The sequence below is a fragment of the Corvus brachyrhynchos genome, unplaced genomic scaffold (genome assembly GCF_000691975.1).
Source record: "Corvus brachyrhynchos isolate BGI_N302 unplaced genomic scaffold, ASM69197v1 scaffold26, whole genome shotgun sequence".
Taxonomy (NCBI): Eukaryota; Metazoa; Chordata; class Aves; order Passeriformes; family Corvidae; genus Corvus; species Corvus brachyrhynchos.
In genome coordinates, this window is record NW_008239324.1 from 673,539 (window position 1) to 694,304 (window position 20,766).

The 20,766-nt window shown below is 43.3% G+C and overlaps 1 long non-coding RNA gene across 1 annotated transcript in view; it reads right to left on the minus strand.

Moving 5' to 3' along the window:
• Positions 1 to 49: 49 nt before the first annotated feature.
• The window catches only part of LOC108448356, a 23,490-nt gene continuing 2,773 nt past the window's right edge, over positions 50 to 20,766 (minus strand). Inside the window, exons 2-4 of the long non-coding RNA XR_001864248.1 lie at positions 14,144 to 14,373; positions 5,766 to 5,892; positions 50 to 1,115 (exon numbers count right to left, since the gene is read on the minus strand). This is a non-coding gene — a long non-coding RNA (uncharacterized LOC108448356). The remainder of the gene's footprint in view (positions 1,116 to 5,765; positions 5,893 to 14,143; positions 14,374 to 20,766) is intronic.

Consider the following 20,766-nt stretch of genomic DNA (forward strand, 5'->3'; position numbering starts at 1 on the left):
TGCCATGGGCAGTGACACCTTCCACTACCCCAGCTTGCTCCAAGACCCATCCTCCCTGGCCTTGGACACTGCCAGGGATCCAGGGGCAGCCACAGCTGCTCTGGGCAACCTGTGCCAGGGCATCACCATCTCACAGGTCAGAATTCCTTTTTCTTGAATTTTATATGTCATAATGTAACTGCCTAATAAAGTTTAGCACAAACAGAGTCTTCCAGATTTTGGTTGTGTTATCCACATAAAAATTCATCTCAACCAGATGTAATTTAGAAAGTGGAGGAGGGATTCATGATTATTGGTTACATCATCCAAACCTACTTGAGGAACTGTTCATGAACGTCAGAGTTTGGCACAGATTTGGAAAATTTCATTTTCCTTTGGCAGAGGAAGCTGACTCAAAATATTCAGTGAATATTCAGATTTTCAAAGATGTTGAAACTCTGCAGCTCTTCCCATTTCCTTAGCAGCATCGCAGGGTTTGACACAGCTGAGCCTCTGTTCGTTATCATTTATAGGTTTCTTTTATGACTCTCTTATTAAAAATGAATCTCTGTAAATGCATCTTCCAGAGAAGAAAATACAGCTTTACCTGTGCTCTTTTGGGGTACACACAAATCACTGCTCGTGTCAGTTTACATGTCCTGTAACCCCAAACCACTGCCTGACTTCACAGCCTGGGCCAGCCTGAATATTGCAGGTCTTGCAGTCCCTTTATTATACAGCATGTTTGAAACCTGTAGTTTTATGAGAAAAATTAAGGATTTGTGCTGTGAGCCTCGTTTGATGCCCTGTGGATTTGTGTATGATTTTTACAGCATGGACAGGCAATCCAGCTTTCCCTTTAAGGAGGACATTAAGCCAAATTTCTGCCTCTGACTATTTTATGAAACATGTAGGGAGTTAATATTTAGGGAGACTTTGGCTCATTAATCCCATTTGACAGATGGATACACAGATACAACCCAGACCCAGGGACTGCATAAGCCCAAAATCCCTAAGGAGAGCAGCTAAAATACATTTTGTGAGGAGCAGACTCACTTCTTCACAGGCAGTTGCAGACTTGCAGGTGGGATTTCACGTGGACCATGGAGCTTTGGCTTCAGCCAGGAGTGGCTTGTCTGTACAAATGGGAAACAAAATAGATATTAAAAACGAGTGAAATGGGAAAATCAAAGCTTTCAGTAATTTCTAATTAGGCCAGAAGAGATGATTGCGCATATCTAATAATCCTGCTCAGTGTGCCACAGGCTCCTCTTTGTCTGGGATGTATGTTTGGAAAAAAAACCCACCCAAACATTTTTACAAATGTCCACTGATAACTTTGCCTTTTTAGATTTCCATTTTTTCCCCTTTTCATCATAATCAATTCTTTCTTTTCTATGATGACTTGATTATAAATATGGCATTTTGGCCATAGGTGACAGAAGCACTCTGGGCCAGATGTGCTGGCTGCCTGTGAAGGGCTTGGCCATAGGATGTTGGTGGTTTAAAGTAACAGGAAACCTGAGGAATATCATAAATCAGCCTTTTCTGACTGGGTTTCTTGTACAGAGTAAAACAAAATGAATTGAATAACTTAAGTATGTGTGAGCCTCCTGCCTACCAAATTACTGGGGGCTGCCGGTGGAAAACACACTAATTCGATGTTGGCCTCCAACAGAAAATTGTTAAATGAAAATTAGGTTTCAGCATTTTAACACAAAAATCAACTTGGAGTTCAGTGTTAACAGGAGCCTAAGGATTTAACTAACTGCAAGGAAAACAAGGAGAGACAAAATTCCTGCCTTACTAAGCCCCAGTCCTGAGAAAAAGCCTTTTACTTCTGGATCCCAACAGGAGGGACAAAGCGAGTACCAAAGGGTGGTTTTCTTTCTTTGCTCTCTCCTGCCATGGATTTCATAAGGTCATAGGTTGACATTTTGTACTTTTCCACACTTCTGTTGACTTTCATTAACAATAAACAGAAGGTGCTGGGCCAAAGTCATCGAATCCGTGACAGAACGTTTGAAAATATGAAGCTTCCCACATTCAAGGGCATCTGAAGGGGCTGAGCTCAGAGATCCTCTCCCCTGGTGTCCTGGCAGGGCACTTCAGGAGAGATATGAGAACTTCATCTGAGCTGTTCCCCTTCAAGGAGCTGTTTCCAACCCTAACTGGGGTTGAAGCAATCACATTCCAGGGATATTCCCGTGGATTAACCTGCCTATGGCAGTGCAGCTCCTGCTCTAACCAGCTAAAATAAGTTATTATGAATTGACTCATCCCAAGCCTTAATTAAAAGATGCTCTATTCTTATCATCCCCTTAAAGAACATTTTAAAACCATTAATTAAGACCAAAAATGTGGCCTGTTCCTCTCTCAGCTCTTCTCTGCTCTACTTAAATAAAATAACACTGAGAAACCAAACTTTTTTTTTTCATCTAATAGCCATTCTTTTGGGTTTATTTTGAAGCAATAATTCTAAAAGTCTTTCAATCTCCTTTTTCTGACCATTTTGTGGAGACAGGCATGGCCTTGCATTCTTGTTCCCTGAAGAATGGCTCCCACATCAAGGCTTTAGCATCCACACCTTCTCAGATGCCCGTGCTTTCCCTTTCACAAACCACTCTGAAACAACTTTTAAATTTATAAATTAATGGGCTTACAGTGGATTGGCCCAAGTTTTACCATTTCCTCCACACTGGAGATGTTTTTTTGCTCAACCTGGGACATTTTTTTCCCTGCAGCTTTTCTCCCTTTCTCCGTGGTGTTGCTACGTGATCTACTCAAACGTGGACCTCCTCTTCTACTGAATTCTTATGGCTGAGAGGGCAGTTAATACATTAAATATTAGAGAGAGCTCCTGCTTGAAATGCATCCTCAAACCAGAGTCCCGAGCCACATTTCTTGTTCTTTTTTGAGTCTATATTTTGGGTTCTGGCAGAGGGACAGGGAGCGAGCGTGGCGTGCAGCATTTCCCAGACTGTGTAGCTTGGCACCAGAAAATCATTTCTTCAGAGTTCCAAACCTGTCAGGATGCTCTCTCGAAACCGCTCCACATTTCAGACGTGTAACACTAAAATGTCACTTTTGGAGCCCAAACCGGAGTGCCTTCAGCTCTCTGACTGGCAGAAAACTGAAGGATAAACTCCAGGGAATTTCTCCTACAGCTGTAAACTTTCAAAAATACTTTACTGCTGCAAAAACCGTGGAGTGTGGTTTAAATGAACAATATGCCCTCTTCATACACCAGCAGCACCAAGAACACGCTTTCCACTTTAGTGTGAACAACCCAGCAGTTGATTTCTGAATTGTTTTCACCCACACAGAACAGGTTAAGCAGATTTTAGCTCATCACACAAAACAGACGAGATTCCAGACATCTCCAAGAGGAGGAAGAGATGATACAGATGGTTGTGCAGATGTTTGGATCCTGTTCCCTTAAAGCTCTAGGCAGGACGAGTTTAACCTCCTCATATGCCTCACAGAAGACCAGATCACGGCCCTATTCCATCCCTGGGATCTCGGAGAAAGCCAAGTCTCCAGTTAATATGTTTATGTGACATTCTGAGCTTGGCTCTGCTCCGCCCTTGTGGGCCAAATCCTAATATGACCCAGTGCTCTCTCACATCAGCTGGAGGTTTGCCTGAATAAAGTAAAAGTAAGTGATGCCTCCAGGTTTCAGGCCAGGAATTTCATTTCACAAAAGCTCCATGTATTAGAAAAAGATACATCAGCTTCAGCCCGCTGCAGGGTCCTTGTTTTCTGGAACTTTTCATGTTTTGATTTTTAAAAATCTGAAATATGAGCAGGCAGGTCTTCTCCCACCCCTGGGGCTACACCCTTCCCTGAACAAACCTGTGCTCAGCAGGACCTGAATCCTCCCTGAAGCATTTACACCTCCAGGGGCCAGAGCTCTTGGCACTCTGCCCTAATGTCATCAATGGAAAGTTTTCTCCTGAGATCACCAGGGGCTGGGTCACATCCTATTTTATTATGCAGAGAAGTTTTGGATGCCTCAGCCCTGGAAGTGTCCAAGGCCGGGTTGGATGGGGCTTAGAGCAACCTGGGATCGTGGAAGATGTCCCTGCCCATGGCAGGGGGTTGGGATTGGATGAGCTTTAAGGTGCCTTCCAACTCAAACCACTCTATGATCCTATAATTTTATGATTCTATTTGCTTATGAACAACTCCCAGCTTTTATTCTGGTCTTATTTTAACTTTTACTCCTATATTCTCTCTCTGCCCTTCATTCAAACCAAAAAAATGACTGATGATTTTATAGGAACAATCCTGACAAGAAACCAGAAGGGCTAAACAGTCTTGGGAAAGGACATGACAGCTCTCCAGCTGAAAAAAGACTGCTGGAAAACACCCAGGCTTGAGGAAAAGGCTTGAGCACCAATTCCTGGTGAGGGTTGAGTGCCTTGGGTTTACCTGTTGCTTCCATGATATTCACACTTTCCCAGCTAATTCTGGGCATATATCCCATGTTTCCTAATGTCAGTGGACAGCTGGGGCTGCTGTGGGACATCTGGGCTGTCCTTTGCAGGGAACAGCGAGGAAAGTTGCTGGAGGACTCCCTGCCCCTTGCACGACACATCCATCCCAGTCCAAATCAGCAGAGAGGCCGAGCTTGACCCCACTGCCTGGCTGAGCTGCTTTTCGTTGTAAGGGGTAAAAACTTGAGGAGGTATCATAGAATCACAGGCTAATCAAGGTTGGAAAAGACCTCCCAGACCACCAGTCCAACCTTTGGCCTGTTACCACCATGCCACTACACCATATCCCGACGTGCCACGTGCTCTTTGTGTGTTCTTTGAATACTCCCAGGGATGGTGACTCCACCGCTTCCCTGGGGAGGATCACCCCTTTGGGGGGACCATGGGTGCGCAGGCCAGGGATGATTGTGTGCATGGAGATGTCCCTGAGGGGCTGGGTGCAGCCTGGCTCTGTGGCCTCTTGTGGGAAGATGTGTCCCCTTCCGTGGGGGTTGATTTCTGATCTCCCTGTCACCAGCACTACTTGACATAACTACGAGCCCAATGAAGACCAAAAATCAGCCAAATTCATCTGTGCTGTCAATCATCTCTACAGATGTTCTCTACAGATGTTGAGTCTCTGATCACAGTGTTTCAGTGCTCTGATTGTGCCTTCTGCTTTGGAAACACAGGCAAAGGAGTGAGTAATTACCAAAATCCCATGAATGAGCAGCGAGATTGCACATGGAGAAACTGAGAGAGAGACCACACAGTGAGGAGTGGGAGCCGTGGGATTAGGAGCTGGGATTTCTTTTTCTCTGTGCACAGTCCACGAGGCTGTGCTGCCCTGTATGATCTCATGGAAGAAGTATATTTTCCATCTGTGAGGAACTCCTCGCAGTATCAGCTAAGTGCAAATTAGTAGGATCATTAGCCACTCTTTGAGGGAGACGGCTGCCAGGAAGCCTGAGTGTATGTTTGAGGAAGAATTCCTAATGTCTGTGTGTCTGGAGGAGTATAAATTCTTCTATTCCCCTCCAGTAGCCTAATTAGATTTTACTCTGTTTATTAGAAGAGTTCAGTTGCTAGCTTAAGATGTAATAAAATCTGCATGATTAAGAAGTCACGAGCAGTAAAGCTTAGAGTGTGCTGTTAGAAACTTTCCTTTTGGATCAACAGCGATGAAATCCTCCAGTGTTAAATGAAGTGAAAGCAGGAGTGTGTTTAGATCCAGCAGCCAGGATCAAAACAGGGTGTCAGGGATGGAGGGAGGGTCAGGAAGGGGGTATCATGCCACTCAAATGGTACCTGAAATGGGAGGATTACTGAGGAAATTGCACTTTTAACCACAAAGCAGACTGGATCTTCACTGGAAAAGGATAGGAAAGATGCTCTTCCATCTGAAAATATGTTCTTCAGCTCTCCTCTCTTCCTTCTGCAGACACAACGATACATCAAGAGTCAAGAGCTCTAAAAAGATGGAGTAATATCTAGATCTAATTCTATTCAAACATCTCAAGCCTTTCAGGGGCTGATGGCCTTAGTGATGTCAAATAGCCTCCAGCAGTAGCTGTATCCATTATTTTTTTTTAAGTGATGCTTGGCTTTGGAATAAAAATCCATTGAAGACAACGAGATGCTCGGGGCTAGGATTAGATCCTTGCATGGAAAATGGTGAGCAGCCAAAAACCCCTGAGATTTTTGAAGCTCAGGATCTGCCCGTTTCCAAGATCTCTGTTGGCACTGAATTCCAGGCATGCATTCCTCAAAATTTCCTTGTATCGTTTTAGGAACTGAAGGCTGGGGAACCAGAGAAGAAAACCGATATTCTGTTTCCACTGACTTTGTTGGGAGCTACTCTGTCACACACAAAGCCATCAGCAGCCTGCAACAGGGAGTTTTCCAAATGGTCTTTGAGTTGATGACCCCAAAATCCTACTGAAAAAATGCCACTGTATTCACTTACCCATAGGAAGACAAATGCAGAGGGTTTTTTCTTTCTCCCAGTTATCTGAGAAACTAAACTCTAATGGCAAACGAGGTTATTCTTTTGGAGGACCTCCAAGAGCTGTGTCTAGTGTAGGTTTTTGGTGCTGTGTGTACCTAAAACCTCTGAGTCCAGCCCACCCTGCTGGTAGGGGCAACCTGATCACAGAGATGAAATCCCATTCCTCATGGATAATTTAAAAATCCATCAGGGGTAGAGTCAGGGTGCAAATCTGAGGACGAAAGTTGGAAGCCTGGTGTAGAAAGTAAGTTTTGGAGCCTAAAAAAAAGAAAGGAGCAAGCTCAGAGGAGGTGAAGAGTCAAGGGAAGGAGACTTGAAACCTAAAACCTTCCCAAAAAAGCAAAGGGATTTGTGTAACCCAAGGGACTAAAAGTACATTTTGGCCCATGCTCTGGTTTTCCTCAGCACGTGCCCAGCCACAAGAGCCCATGTGGTTCTTCTGTTTTCCCAAGTCTTTTGAAATATAGATGCAAGAGTCTCGAATCCCTGCACTTCCCTGCATTCCTGAAGAAATTGGCCCACCAAGTAGTTGTAATTCAGGATACCACCATACACCCACGTGTAAGATTCCTTAACAACTATGCACATTTTTAGGCTCAAATATTTTAGAATTGTTTTCACTGTGCCTGAGCTGTAATTGGCTCAGCTTCCCAAGTGTTGGATCATCTAACTGGAGTGATTTTTGACTCCGAGCCCAGGCACCATATCAAAACATTTATCAATTAATCATAAAAAGTAACTAACATTGTTGTCCACCCAAGAAAAACTGTCACTTACAGACTCATGTATGTTATTCCTTATGAAAGAGCTGCTATATAGAAGTTGATTTCCTGCACAGACCAGGTGGAAAATCTGCTAAAGGCAGAGGTCAAATTTAGTTTAATTTTATACCCTTTGTTAAGAATGTTCTCCCTCTCTCTCTCTCTCTCACTCAAAAAAAAAAAAAAAAAAAAGGAAAAAATCCACCCTTGTGTTCCTTTCCAAGTTTTCTAAAGTTAATTCATGTGGAAGAAAAAAAAGATTAGGATAAAATTTCAAATATTAAATTCAAATGCAGGATTAATGAGTTTTATTTCAAAGCCCCAGAGGTTGTCTGGAATTTAGGACATTTTTTTAGTAGCAGACACGAGACACAGCCAGATGCAGTCGTGTTTTGGACCAGCTCAGCACAAATTTAGCACCTTGAAGGAGAAATTTTATGTCTGTTTTGTAAAGCAAACATTTCAACTTTTCCAAAATCCCTTGTCCAAAAGATATTATTGTTGCACTGGATGAAGAAAGGGATTTAAACTAAGGCTGACTGGTTGCTCCAGCACAGAGAAATTGCCACCCCATCACCATCCCTGTAGGTGATGTAGGTCTCCTGCCCCATGCAACAGATCCATGTAAAGCATATCTTTAGTTTTTAATAATGTGGTGAAAACTAGATTAAAAAAAAAAAAAAAAAAAAAATAAATAATGGCCACGTTCCAGCGGAATCAAAGAGCCTGGAGTCTCCAGCCTTGTTCCGTTTTGTATTGTTATTTCTTCAAAACAGATCCTTTGCTAATGTTTCCATTTTCCCAGAAACTGAATTCTTGATTTAAAGAACTGGTTTGAAAGCATTTCCTGAAACCAAATTCAAGACAGTCCTTGTGACACTCCGCAGGAAAGAGATTTTTGCAACTTTGTTTCTCAAAGAGCAGCAGGGAAGGGCTTGGCAGAGGCACAAACACCATTCTTCTCACGCCCTTCCAGCCAGCATGGCAAACCCAGGGCTGAGGGGCTGCTCCACTTCACACCCTCTCCCTGAGGCAAAACCCTTGGAGGCCAAACCCGTCCCTTTCATTAAAAGATTTTGTTATCATCCCAAAAATTAACAGCCTACAACTTCCTTCCTGACAGGGCTGCTCCCAAGGAGCACCAAATATCAGTTCTGTTTCAGGTCACCAGAACTTGTTCAACCCGGAGAGAAATTCCTGTTTCCAGTCAAGTGATGGCTCAGGGAGGGCTGGTAACACCTGTGAAGCTCAGCCTGCAGATCCAGAGCAGGTGATTGGACCATGGTGTCTTTTGGGCAGCCAAAAGTGCTAAACATTGTCCTGATTGAAATCAAATGAGGAAATTCCCTTTGAGTTCAATGAAAGAAGAAAGTGGCCAACATTTAGTTTTATATTTTATATATTAGCATTGAAATCTTGATGGGAAAGAACCAAAACCTTGCAATGAACACCTTCAAACATTGGAATCTTGTCTTAGAAGATTCCAATTATAGCAAGAAGAAAACACTGGCGTTTCAGTCTCACATTCTGGCTTTTGCTCAAATGGACATACCACAGTCTGTAAATAGACCCAAAAACTGAAAAATCATTCCAATTAAATTCCTTCCTTGCCTTAGAACTCTGACTCACCTATGGACAATCAATGGAATTAACATCAGCAGGTAATTAGGACCTGATGATAGGCAAGCTTCAGATGAATTATTCCATTTAGGAAAACACTCACAAATGATTTTTTTCTTATTTCTTTCTGGGATGAAATTCCTACAAGAACAGGTTTTCCCCCCTCCAGTACAGAACAAAAATAGTCCATGGAAATAGCCTCATCTCACAGTATTTGTGGTTTTGGGCCCCATCAAAATCAGTAAATGTGAAAACATAACAAAATATTATGCAAAGTAGCAAATATACTTTGAAACTCCTGAAAGTTTTGTCTTAGCTACAACTTAATTTTCTGGTCAACCCCAATTTTATCCCATGCAATCACGCATAATCTCATCCCATCTTGAACCCTTTCCAACACCAATGGAAATTTGGATTTGAAGCTTCATTTCCAAACGGATTTCTTGGACAGGATGGGACAAGGTGGATGTAATTGTCAGGAATTTCAGGTTGTAACTGCCTGGAGCTGTTCTGATTGCAACACTGAGCAAAAAGGAAGGGAAAAGCTGTGCGAGGCAGTGGCAGCTGCTCTAACTGCAACCACATTTCACTCACGTGAGGCCAATGCCTCTTCAGGTCTTTCGCATCTCTGATCTCAACCCCTGACATTTTCTTGGTGCTTTAAATTGAAAAAGTATCTTACAAATGTAAAATTGCACCAAAATTTGCTGAAGACTTGGTGTTTAACGGACAAAGCCTTGCTACATATTATCAGTGGCACAAGTCTATGCTTCATTTTTGGGTATGATAAGAAATGTTTTATTCCTGGATGCTGCTTTGCACGTATTCAATCCTTATCAAAACTGCGCAGTTTGACACTTGTGTCCAAAAGTTGCCCCCAAATCTGTTGCATCACTCTGACCTATTGTCCGAGGCCGGCTAAACTGGAGACTGAGCCAAGGGACACGTTATCCAAAGGAAAACAGCAATAGCTGAAACGTATCTGAGGCACCAACAGGATGTGAACCCTTCACAACACCTTCCTTTGCTGAAAACGGATCATCCCAGCACAATGAAAATGTTGAGCTCTGATCCCACCCGCACCATGTGATCCCACCTGCACCTCCCAAGGCTGCTTAGCTGAAGAGATTGGATGGTTTTCCATTCTTGGCCTGGACTCTGGTGTGAAATATTCCCACAGCTGGATGTGAACAAAGAGCGACGCATCCCAGTGACTGGACAAGAGACTTGAGCCAAGCCCAGGCCTGGGTGGAAGCCTGTTCCATGACCAGTTGCTCCACACCTGGCTCGGTGCTTGGGGATGTCCTACATGGAGCCGTGAGGTTTTATGGGCACTCCATCTATCATTGCAGCCAGGGAAAAAAAAATTTAAAAGAACAACAAAAATAATAAAAAGAAGATTTTTATGGGCCTAGGAGGAGCTAACCTGGAAATACCACTGGCACAAATAGAGCTGTTGAGCAGACAATAGCACTGGGGTATTGCCATGGCTTTGTTTACCCAAACGTGGCCATCCTTGTTGTGAGGTCCCCACCCTCCTGGTCCCCAGCCTGGGGAGCCTGTGGAACACAAGCGGTGATTGCCATGCTGACAGCTTTATTGCCTCCCTGACCTTGCTATTTTTAAGGGAACAGGTTATCTCTGTGATGTAATCAGGTCTTCCTCGTGCTGTTAGGTCATTCCCACTGCAGGGAGCTGGAGCCTTTGGTCCTCACTCACTTGGAATGCCAAGTCAGCTGTTCCAGGTGTCCAGGAGCTTATGGCACTGGTTTGACTGAAGGCTACTGAGACTGATGAAGTCTTCCATTTTCCCAAATCACTCAGAAAATACGGCTTTAGCTCCCTTCTTCAAACCTAGTTTACCCAAATTGATAGAGTTTAACCATCCAAATTTTGAGACTTGAAGCTTTAAAGAACATCAGTGGGATCAGTTAAATGTGTGCTTGTGTTAGGAGGGGGAAAGTGCAACAACAAATTATAGTTCATGAGTGATTCTCTGGAATAAGTGCAATAAGTAAGTTAATGATAAAAAATGCTGTTGCATTTCCATTTTGAAGGTTCTCATTGCAAAAAAAGCGAACTTTACTTTGGGAAAACAAAATATCTCAGTGGTCTGAGTTCTACAAAGTTATTAAAGCCTTAATGTCAAGATGATCTTTCTGGAGAAGACACAGCCATGGTTTCAGAAAATGCTAAAAATTCGGGTCAAATTAAAAAAGCATTTACTGATTTAGTAACTACTTATCCAATATTCTCTGTATGTAAACTATTTACTGAGAATGATATGACTAAAATCTCTCTCCCATTCTAAAACTCCCGTCTCCTGTCCTAATTCCATGAGAAAAGGGACACTCACAGCAAAGGTTAGACCAGCTCTGTTAGGAAGCCTTTTTCCAGCTCCCATGGGAATAGAACACCTTTTCCAGTCTCAGCTGGAATGAGGAAATGAAAAAAAGATTAAAAATCAAGCCCTGTTTGATCTAATGCAATCCAAACACAGCCAAAGGTATCCAAGTTGCTCTAAATCATTTCCCCAGTCCCTATTCTTGTTGATCCCAGTGTCAAGCTGGTTGTGAAACCCAACCACAAAACTGCCTGGAAGGTTTCCTTGGCTTCTCTCAGCCTGCAGGCAAACCTTGAGGGATGTGCATTAAAGGAAGGGGTGTCCCTCTCCTCCACAGTTCCTAGGGAATTGGAAAAATGGGCTTATGGGTCACTATATCCCTCCTTTCCTTCAGAGGTGGTGGAATGGGGACATCTGAGACCTCCAGGGAGAAGCCAGTGGGTGTAACCTGCACAGGGACACAGTTCCCATAACGTCACAGCAAGAAGAGGTGAGTTAGTGGTAAAAATAAATTCACTTTCTCACCAAACACCCTCCTATTTTTCCGAGTCCAGATAAGCAAATTAAAAATGATGTCATGGCTCCCCCAGGACACTGCAACACGCTGCCATTTGTCCAGCCAGAGTACAACTCCTATTAATGTGATATAACCCAGTAGTTGGGAACTCAATAGGAAAAACAGAGCTGGAATTTAATAAAAAAACCCCCACAGCTTTTAACTCATTGCCCTTAACATGCAGAGCTACTGTAAGTGAGTGCCTCAACATGAACACTCTGAAGACCAAAGAATTAAAGTAAATGCAATCAGCAGATTACTAAATACCAGTGGGAAATTTAGAGCTATAGAGAAAAATCCCAGAGCATTAAAGGATTTACTGCTTGGCATTGATGAGAAGCAAATCTTTGGATTTCCATTTCTATCCTTAATTAGCAACTGAGGTTTATTTTAGTCTAAACTAAGTCACAAAAGATAACACACCCTAAAAGAAAATAGATAGCAATGCAATAAACTTCATAAAAAGTCTTATTAAAAATTAGAAGCAAAAATAATAGATTTGAATGGAAAATCAATTTCCAGGACTTCCATTTCCTTTTGTTTTCTTGTCTTCCCACCCATGCTCAGCTCAGCTCTTTTCTAATAACATTCAGCTCTTTGCTACCGAGGTTACCAAGGGTGGTAACAAAGATAGCATTTGAAACCCAAAAGGGAGGCTCCCTTTTAGAAGGGACATTTTAGGAGTGTTCTTGCTCCTTCACAGCTTGGGGTTTGAAAGTTTGCTGTCTCCCTGCCCAGTTCCCAGGGCCTCTCACTGCAAATAGGATCTAAAATGGATGAGCCATGTTCTGTGTGGCCTCAGCTCTGAACAAAGCAGCTGTGTGAAATGGAGCGGTTTTTTATGGATTCTCTGGGACAGGGGAAAGATAAGGCTCTTCTGGTCAATGAGGAGATCCCTGGTTGGTTATCCTCTGATCCCATCCACCATTTACACCACTGGTGATGTGCTGCTTTGGCAGGGCCGTCCTGGTTTGCTGGAGCATTCCCAGCTGCCAAGATGCACCAGGGATTTGGTGTCTGGTCTCCTGACCTGGGATACAGACTCCCACGGCACCATTCCGAGCACAGCTCCTGCCATGGCTTCAAGTAAAGCTGTAAAATGTAAGCAGCTGCTTCAGAACAGGAAAAGAGTGAAAGTCTGGGAGCTAAATATGAAGAAATTCATAATAACAAGGCCAGTCCCAAACAAACCTCGTGCTTCAGTGGGAAAGAAGCTGTGGTATCATCTCCTGCTGTTAATCCCTCCCTACTTTTCTCACTTCCCCAGAGAGTCCAAGAATTCATTTGGTCCGCATAAAAATTGACTGTGGAGTGATCCAGAGTGTGATCCAGATCCACAGATCCATCCCTTCATGGCTTCATAGTCCAGGATTCAAATCAAATCCAGCTCCAGCATCAAACAGGTCATTTAGGCCTGTGAATCACCTAAGGAGCAAAACTCATTCAATCCCAGAAGTTGCCAAGTTGGTATCTAGCAGCCAAAAATTATTGGATGGCTTAAAAATGATTAATTTTTTAAAATGCAACTTTGAATTATTTTTATTTATCTTGTAGTTTGCAGTCCCTTGGGTTGAAAACTGGACACTTTTCGGACATTAACAAAGTTTTCATTGTGTGCTAAAATAATTAGTTGTGCATCTGAAAAGGCACTGATTACAGTCATAGGATTGCAGGAGCTGAGCCCTTCAAATAAATTATCAAATACCGTGCAAAGTAAAGTTTTCATTCATAACAAAAAAGAAAAGAAAAAACCCCAAAACACAGCCACAACCAAACAAAACAAAACCCCACAACCCTTTTAATGAATTACTTAACAAGTGGTGCTACTTCAATTTATGGTCATTCATTACATCCTTGTTCTCAAGGCAAATCCTGAATGAATACAACTCGGAGGCACTGATGGATATCTGCCCAGCCCGGGGAGCAGCTCACTTTATCTCAGAGCCTGAGCAAAGGCTTGAATGTATTTTGGGTTTGTGACACCTCTGCTATCGCCAGGAGGGACAGTGCCAGCGGGAATGTGATGGATGAGCACGGCAGAGCCAGGAACTGGGACTTAGAGGGTGCCCTGCACTAGCTCAGGGACAAGAGACAAAGCAACTCCCTCCCTTGTTTTTTTAATTTGTTAAAATAACAGCTCCATATTCCCAGGGGCAAATGTCAGGAATAATTGCATGCAAATTGCACTGGAGCCATGCTGAGGCACCCAGTGCCACCCAAGGGCTCCTGAAGGGTTAATATCGAGGAGTTCAGTTAATTTACAACTGGAGACCTTTATCGTCTCCCCGTGACATCGAGGGCTCACATTTCCCACTTAATTACTTGTTCGGCAATCAGGCCCGCGAGAGATAGATGTGTTCTGTGTTTAGCCCTCGCAGCTGTGAATTGTTTATTTACTTATCGTCAGGCCGGGAATGGCTGCAATTTAAAGGTTCAGATCTCTGCTACCCTGAGCGGGACAGGTCTTCCTTTAAACACTTCCATATTGCCGCGGTGGAATTCCGCTGGAGATGCCCATCTTCTCCTCCCGTTCCGGGTAACGGGGCCGGCAGGTGTTCCTGGTTAGCGGCCGCTGGGGTTATTTACGCCAAACAGCCGCTGCCAAGTTCACAATCGGGACCAGGGATCTGCGGAGATAAATTTGGGAAGGTTAAAAAGCGGGCCAAGGAGATGAGGCGAGATGAATTCCAGTAACCCGGCTTCCGTGGAATGGCTCGATGCCTATCTCGGAGCTGGGATAGCTGAATCACGGCAGCTTCAAACAGTGGCTGCCAGCAATTCCTGGGCCAAATGGTGTAATTACAGTTTAAGCTGTCAAATGGTGACCAGATGGCTTTATCTTTCACACCAGAGGCCTAAGAAGTTGGTAGGTGTGACCTTTCCACATACCAATCCACCTGCAGAGCACACGAGGCTGGCGAGTGCCGGAATTCCCTGCGTTCCCAACGCGTCCAGCCCTGGGCGCTGACACCCATCCTTGGCTTTGATAACTTTGGAGCCCAGCCGTGTAAAACCAGCAGCATCAGTTTTCACAGGGCTGCATCACCTCAAATGCAGCACCACCAGCAATGCTGTGGGACCACTTGAGGCGTTGGACTTGTTGGGGGCTGGGACTGAATGAGCTTTGAGGTCGCTGCCAACCCAAATTCTGTATTTCAGCACACGAGGGTTACTGGGTTGCAAAGAAGGGGGGATGATCCCTGTTATTGCCTTGGGGCACACACAGACTTCCCATCTACCCAGGAAAGAAAGAGTTGCGCAGGGCAAGAGAATCTCAGTTCCATAGCGGGCCAAAAAAGGACGTTTCAGAAGGAAAATTGGTGACGTTCCCTGTCAAGAGGGCAAAGTCAGAACTGTCTGATCATCCAGGAATTGCTGCTGACGTTGTGATGTGCCTGATGAAGGAGAGCATGGTGGCAGAACCAGGCTGGACACGTCCCCTAAAAAATCCCAGGGTAGTTGCAGGAGAGTCTCCCTGGGCAAAGCCCAGCCCAGTTTCCCAGCAGAACCAGCTCAGGAGGTCGGGGGCTTGCTGGGGAATATCCCATGACCTGTTCCACCGCCACAGGCCGCTCTCTCCTGCCTCCAGGAAAGCGCAGGCTGTTCCCACACGGAAAGCACAGAGCTTTGCAGCAGGCCTCAGATTAGAGCAGTATTAAAGGTAAGGACTTTGGGGTGGATATTAACCCCAGAGAATTCCGCCTGTGGGCAGGTGGAGGGGCTGACAGACATCAACAGCAGCAGCAGAGTTTCTGCCTCCGGGCTCTTGCAGCAGCCAACTGCTTTTGATTTAAAGAAAAGGCTTTCCTGTCCTGTGCTCTTATGAGAAACACACTTTTCTCCCAGTCCCAAGGTTATTTCTATCCCACAGATGAGGAGAAGGGGATGCAAGCTGACAGGGAACATGGTAAGGAAGGCTAAAGCACAGAGGTGCTGCTTCCTAACATTTTTTTGTATTATCATCACCAGTGCTGCAGGAACAAATTACCAATCTCTGACGATGGGACATCATTATGTAGTTTAATAATAATACGTAAAAAAAAAAATAGATCAGGGCTTTCTAATCTTGAAAAATTATAAGAGATTTTATCGGACATACACAAAGAAACAAAAATGCAGATAATTCCAGAGCAATTTGGATTTTCTCAGAAACAGATCTACAATCATCTGTGTCACTTCGGTAAAGCCAAAGAAGGAAGAAAAGAGCCTCCATAGGTATAATTGAATTAGACAAAATCCTGGAATTTGATGAGAGATAAAGTTACCACTAATTCTCTTAAGAAAAAAAAAAAAGAAAAAAAGGAGATGAAATTAAAATGTCAAAAGAGCAGTGAGCTGCTAAATTGAGCCTTCAGTTTTGGGTGCGTTCACAGTTGTGTTGGCAGCGCGCATCCGTGGACGTGCTGAAGTAAAAACACTGCAAAGGAAAAAGAAAACAACCAAAATGCAGCTTTTAAAAGGGCTGAAATGAACAGCACAGAAATGCTTCAGGATTTACAAAGGACCATTGCAAGGCAGAAACAAATACAAGCAAAACCTGGGCCAGTAACAGCCCAGTATGTATAAATGTGCTGGGGTTGGGATGAATCCTGCAGGCTGGATTGATGAGAGGGATAGCAAAGTCTTGGACCCAGCCGGATCAAACTGGCCCTCACCCACAACACAGAAAATGAAGTGAAATATTTGTTTCTTCCAGTATTCTCCTATTTTTCTCCTTTGTTTTAGTTTTTGCTTCTGCTGACGCTGAGTTGACAGCAGCAGCGTGGGGGTTTGGGGCTGCGGCCGCAGCTCAGGGCAGTGGGGATTTTCAGAGAACTATAAAAATTTAACTCAGGTGAATCTTGCCCTGATTTAGCAGACATAAGGTGACAGAAAGCAACTTCTCAGCTTCTCAGGCCAGCAGAAGAATTATTGCAAAAACCTGTGGCAGAGAGATTAAAGGCAATGGGCACAAGGAGCTGTTTCGAAGGCGAGCGCAGAGGGGAAGGGGGAAGGATCCCTTGTGCTGGCTCCCCAGCCCTGCTACTTCACTCAGGCTTTTCCCACACTTAAAGGGAAGCAAAAAAATTCTCTGAGAGCCTGAGGGAACCCAAGGAACAAGGTGGGCTGGGGAGGATGTGCCAGGATCCTGCTTGGTACCAGAATGCTGCCCCAGATGGAGAATGCAGGGAGACAGGGATGGCCCCACAGTGATCTGACTCCCATATTATTTTTGTCCTAAGTACACAAAACTCTGGCTATTGAAATCAACTAGGAGTAGTATCATTCCCAAATGCCTTTTTTAACCCTGGAATTTGCAGCAGAGCACTGGGGAAGATGCTCTTCTGCCAGTGATGACGATGCTTTTGCAGTGCTGGGACGTGGGGCAGAGAAAATCCAATTTTCTGACAGTTGTTTATCCCCCCCCCCCCGCATTGCAAAGAGGTTTTATCTGTCTGGCATGGAAGATTTCCCAAACTGTTTTTATTAAGAGGAGTTTTGGATGCCAGCAATGAATATTACTCTATTACTGAAAGGAATCAAAAGCTAAAGTGCCTGCGTGTACAGTTAATCTATCCAAACAGAAAATGTTTCTTAAAAAATTACGGCACTGTTTTTATAACAAACCTCAGCCAAACTCAAAACTGAATAAATAGAATGTGTTCTTTTTAAACCAATTAATTTTTTTTTAATCCTGGGCAAAAAATACTTTCCTTGCTTTCATTCATCAGGTAATGCTTCACCCCCCATATCTGAGCGCAGAAATTTGCCTGTGACGGGATTTTGCCTTTCAGGGCACCGGATTGAAAGACTCCCAGGGCTGGAAGGTGGATGCAAGGTTAGGTTGGCATCACAGCCAGCCTGTGGTTTCTATCTCTTTTTAACAAGTCCATGAATAAGGCAAGAAAATGCTTCAAAGGGGCCAGGAATGATGGGCAAGAGCCTCCCTACAGCGCTGATGCACCTAAATAAAGCATCAGGTCAGAGCCATAGGAATTTCTGTAGGATTGTACAAGGGATCTATTCCCACTGACACGCTGTGAAGGCAGGAACGCAGAGCCACTGTCTTTATGTTATTTAAAACTGGCCTGCATACTCATTACCACAATGTAATTATCATTAGGGCAGCTTAAAGCAGAGTTTGGCCGTTCCTAGTTTTTACTCCCTTGTTATTATTACGGTATACTTTAACTAGAAGCCCGTGCAGAACTTTTCCTGCAGTTTTTCGGTATTTATTTAGACTTGCACCGCTGCCCAAGACCACAATTTGAGTGTCCCAAGCCTCATCCCACGATCTTTCACTCCCCGAAATGCTGCGCATTTTTGATGCCGTCACGAAGAGGAGTCGAACCCAACAATTCACAGCCTTCGAGGACCCTAAAATGTGGTTAAACATTCCTAGAGGAGACGGTGATGAATAGGCAAGCAGGGTAACCTGACCCCGGGGGCTTACACATCCCTTTTTTGTTTATTTGTTTGTTTTTTTCGCCTGAGCTTTCCAGGAGTTTCAGCCGCGAGCAAACTTTTTTTAAAAAAAAAGCCATGAAAACGCTTTAATCCCTACAACCACGTTGCTCATTTGTGTCCGTGGTTTTTAAGAGGGGGTGATTCCAGTTGCAAGCTAGAAAAAAAATTAATTTAAATTTCTCCCCTCTGGTTTTCGTGTGTGAAAGAGAAACTCTGGGTGGGTGCTGTGCCGTTCCCCAGTGTTTGAGCGCTGCTTTTTCTGCTGCCCTGCTAAAGGTCAAAAGCAGGTAATGGATGTCGAAATCTCCACAGACTGGGGTAAGCTCGGAGCTTGTTGACTTTGATATCAGTTTTCTTCCACCCGGGGGAGGAAGAAAAAAAAAATCATTCCAGCTCCTCATTGATTTTTCATGGAAATTCACCAATTTCTCCTAGTTTAAGATCTGGTCTCTGATTTCGCCCTGATTATCATATCCCTCTGCCCCCCCAGTGAAGCCCTGCTTTGTTGCAGCTCAGGATGGTGATATCATCATTACTGCACGGAGCACGGGGGGAAAACCGCGGTGTGCTGGAGATTGGTGCTGGATGACAGGGGCTACCTCAGGAAAAAAACCAAACAAAGCCCCAAGTAAACACACCTCGAGAAAAAGGAAAAAGAGCGGAAAAAAAGCTGGAGAAAGCTGGGAATGGGAATGTAACGTGGCCGTGCCTTTGTGCAGGAGAGAACAACGGGCTCAGCGTGGCAGAATGAAGAAGGGTCAGATTTGAAATGCTCTTTTTTGGGAATCCCACCTCGCCCTGGCGGGCTTGGGTTGGGTTTAGCTCAGGGTCGCTCTCCCCCGTGGCCTCAGCCCTTCTGCTCTCAGCTGCAAAAGGAGACAGGGGTGGCAAAATGGTTTGGATTTCTCCAACTTTCCATCAAAAATGGATGGAATGAGCCATGAAAATTTATGGTTGTGTGTGTCCCAACTCTGCAAGGGGCAAAAATGACCTTTAAACAACCAAAATTTTAGTCTCGATGTTCTTAATTGCTGCAGAACTGGACTGGGATGTTCCCAATGGGCTCCCAAGAGTTAAACCCACTTTTTTTTTCAGATATATCAACATAAATGTTGGTATTAATTCACCCTCTTGAACTCCTGTGGATGTTAAAGGGACAGCATTTAAAACCTACATTTTAAAATAAATCTGGGTCATAAACACTCATTTTGTTATTACTGGAGTCTAGAAAATTCATCTACTACAAAGAAAAATTTTTATTAATTGTCATTGAGTCACACACTGAAATAAAATTGTTATGTGCCCACTACATTAAAAAAAATTGAAAAAAGATTTGAAAACATCAGTTGTCAAAACAAGCAGAATATTCCCTCCCATGGGAGAGGAGAGAGGGTCATTAAAAGAAGTTCAACACATCAGGCTTTGAACATTTGCTCTGAAAATTAATGCAGGGAAAGAAAGACACAGTAAAGAAGGCAAAAATTGGGAAAAAATTGTACTTTGAGAAATTTTTGTAGCCTAAAATAACTTATTTTTACTAGAGAAAACAAAAGAAATGTTTTAACATATATTTTGTCATTAATATGTGTATATATTTAATTATGAATATATCTTCACGTAACATTTCTGATACAGCTTATCAGTCATAATTCTGACAAATAATACAGTTATTATTATTAAACCTTTGTGAATCAGGAGGTTTTAAAGCCATTCAAACACAGTGCCTTGAAATTAAAATCCAGATTTAATTCTTTAGAACGTTTTCCCCAAATGAGGATAAATGTGGAGTCTGCCCTTTAAATTAAATGACAGCAACAAGTCGGGGGAAAAAAAAAACCCAAAACAAACAATAGTAAACAGTTTGAGATTGATTCTGCTCATTGCAAATAAGGGGCTGGCTCTAATTTAGTTAATGAGATTTCGCCAGTGTAAATTGAGTTAGGTTCATTATCCTATGATTAAAACGATCTCTATCTTTGCAAAAAAAAAAAAAAAATTAACAGTTGAAGGACTTTTTTTCTAATGTAACAAAAACTGCTGGAAGGAGATGTGAAAGCAGAACTCCCACAAAGATATTGTGAGCAGAAAAAATATTTTTCTTAAGTGATTAATATCGAGTTTTATTTTTTTACAATTTTTAATGATTTTTACTATTTAAAACTGCATCCATAATCAGTCAGGAAAAAAAAAACCCCAAACCTACTTCGTGCTATACACATTACAAATTTTTTTTTTCTTATTTTCGCGTTTTCTTTGCTCAGCAGACAACACCCCCACAAGCTGTGTGTAAAATCCCTTTGCCAATGAGTGCAGCAAGACACGGCTGAGTTCTAAGTTGTTTGAACCTCTAGAAAACAGGAAAGGGCTGTGTATAATCTGCTCTACATTGTACGGTGGATTGTTATGGTTTTTTAGTGTTGTACAGCACCCAATTATTTTGATAACGCCTTTAATTGGTTAAAAAGTGACAACACTCTGCGGGGGGGACAGGTGATGCCTTTTCCTGGTCTTAAAATCAAGAGTCAAACACAGTTAGAAGGGAAAAAGGGATTTTACCTTGGGATTTATTTTAA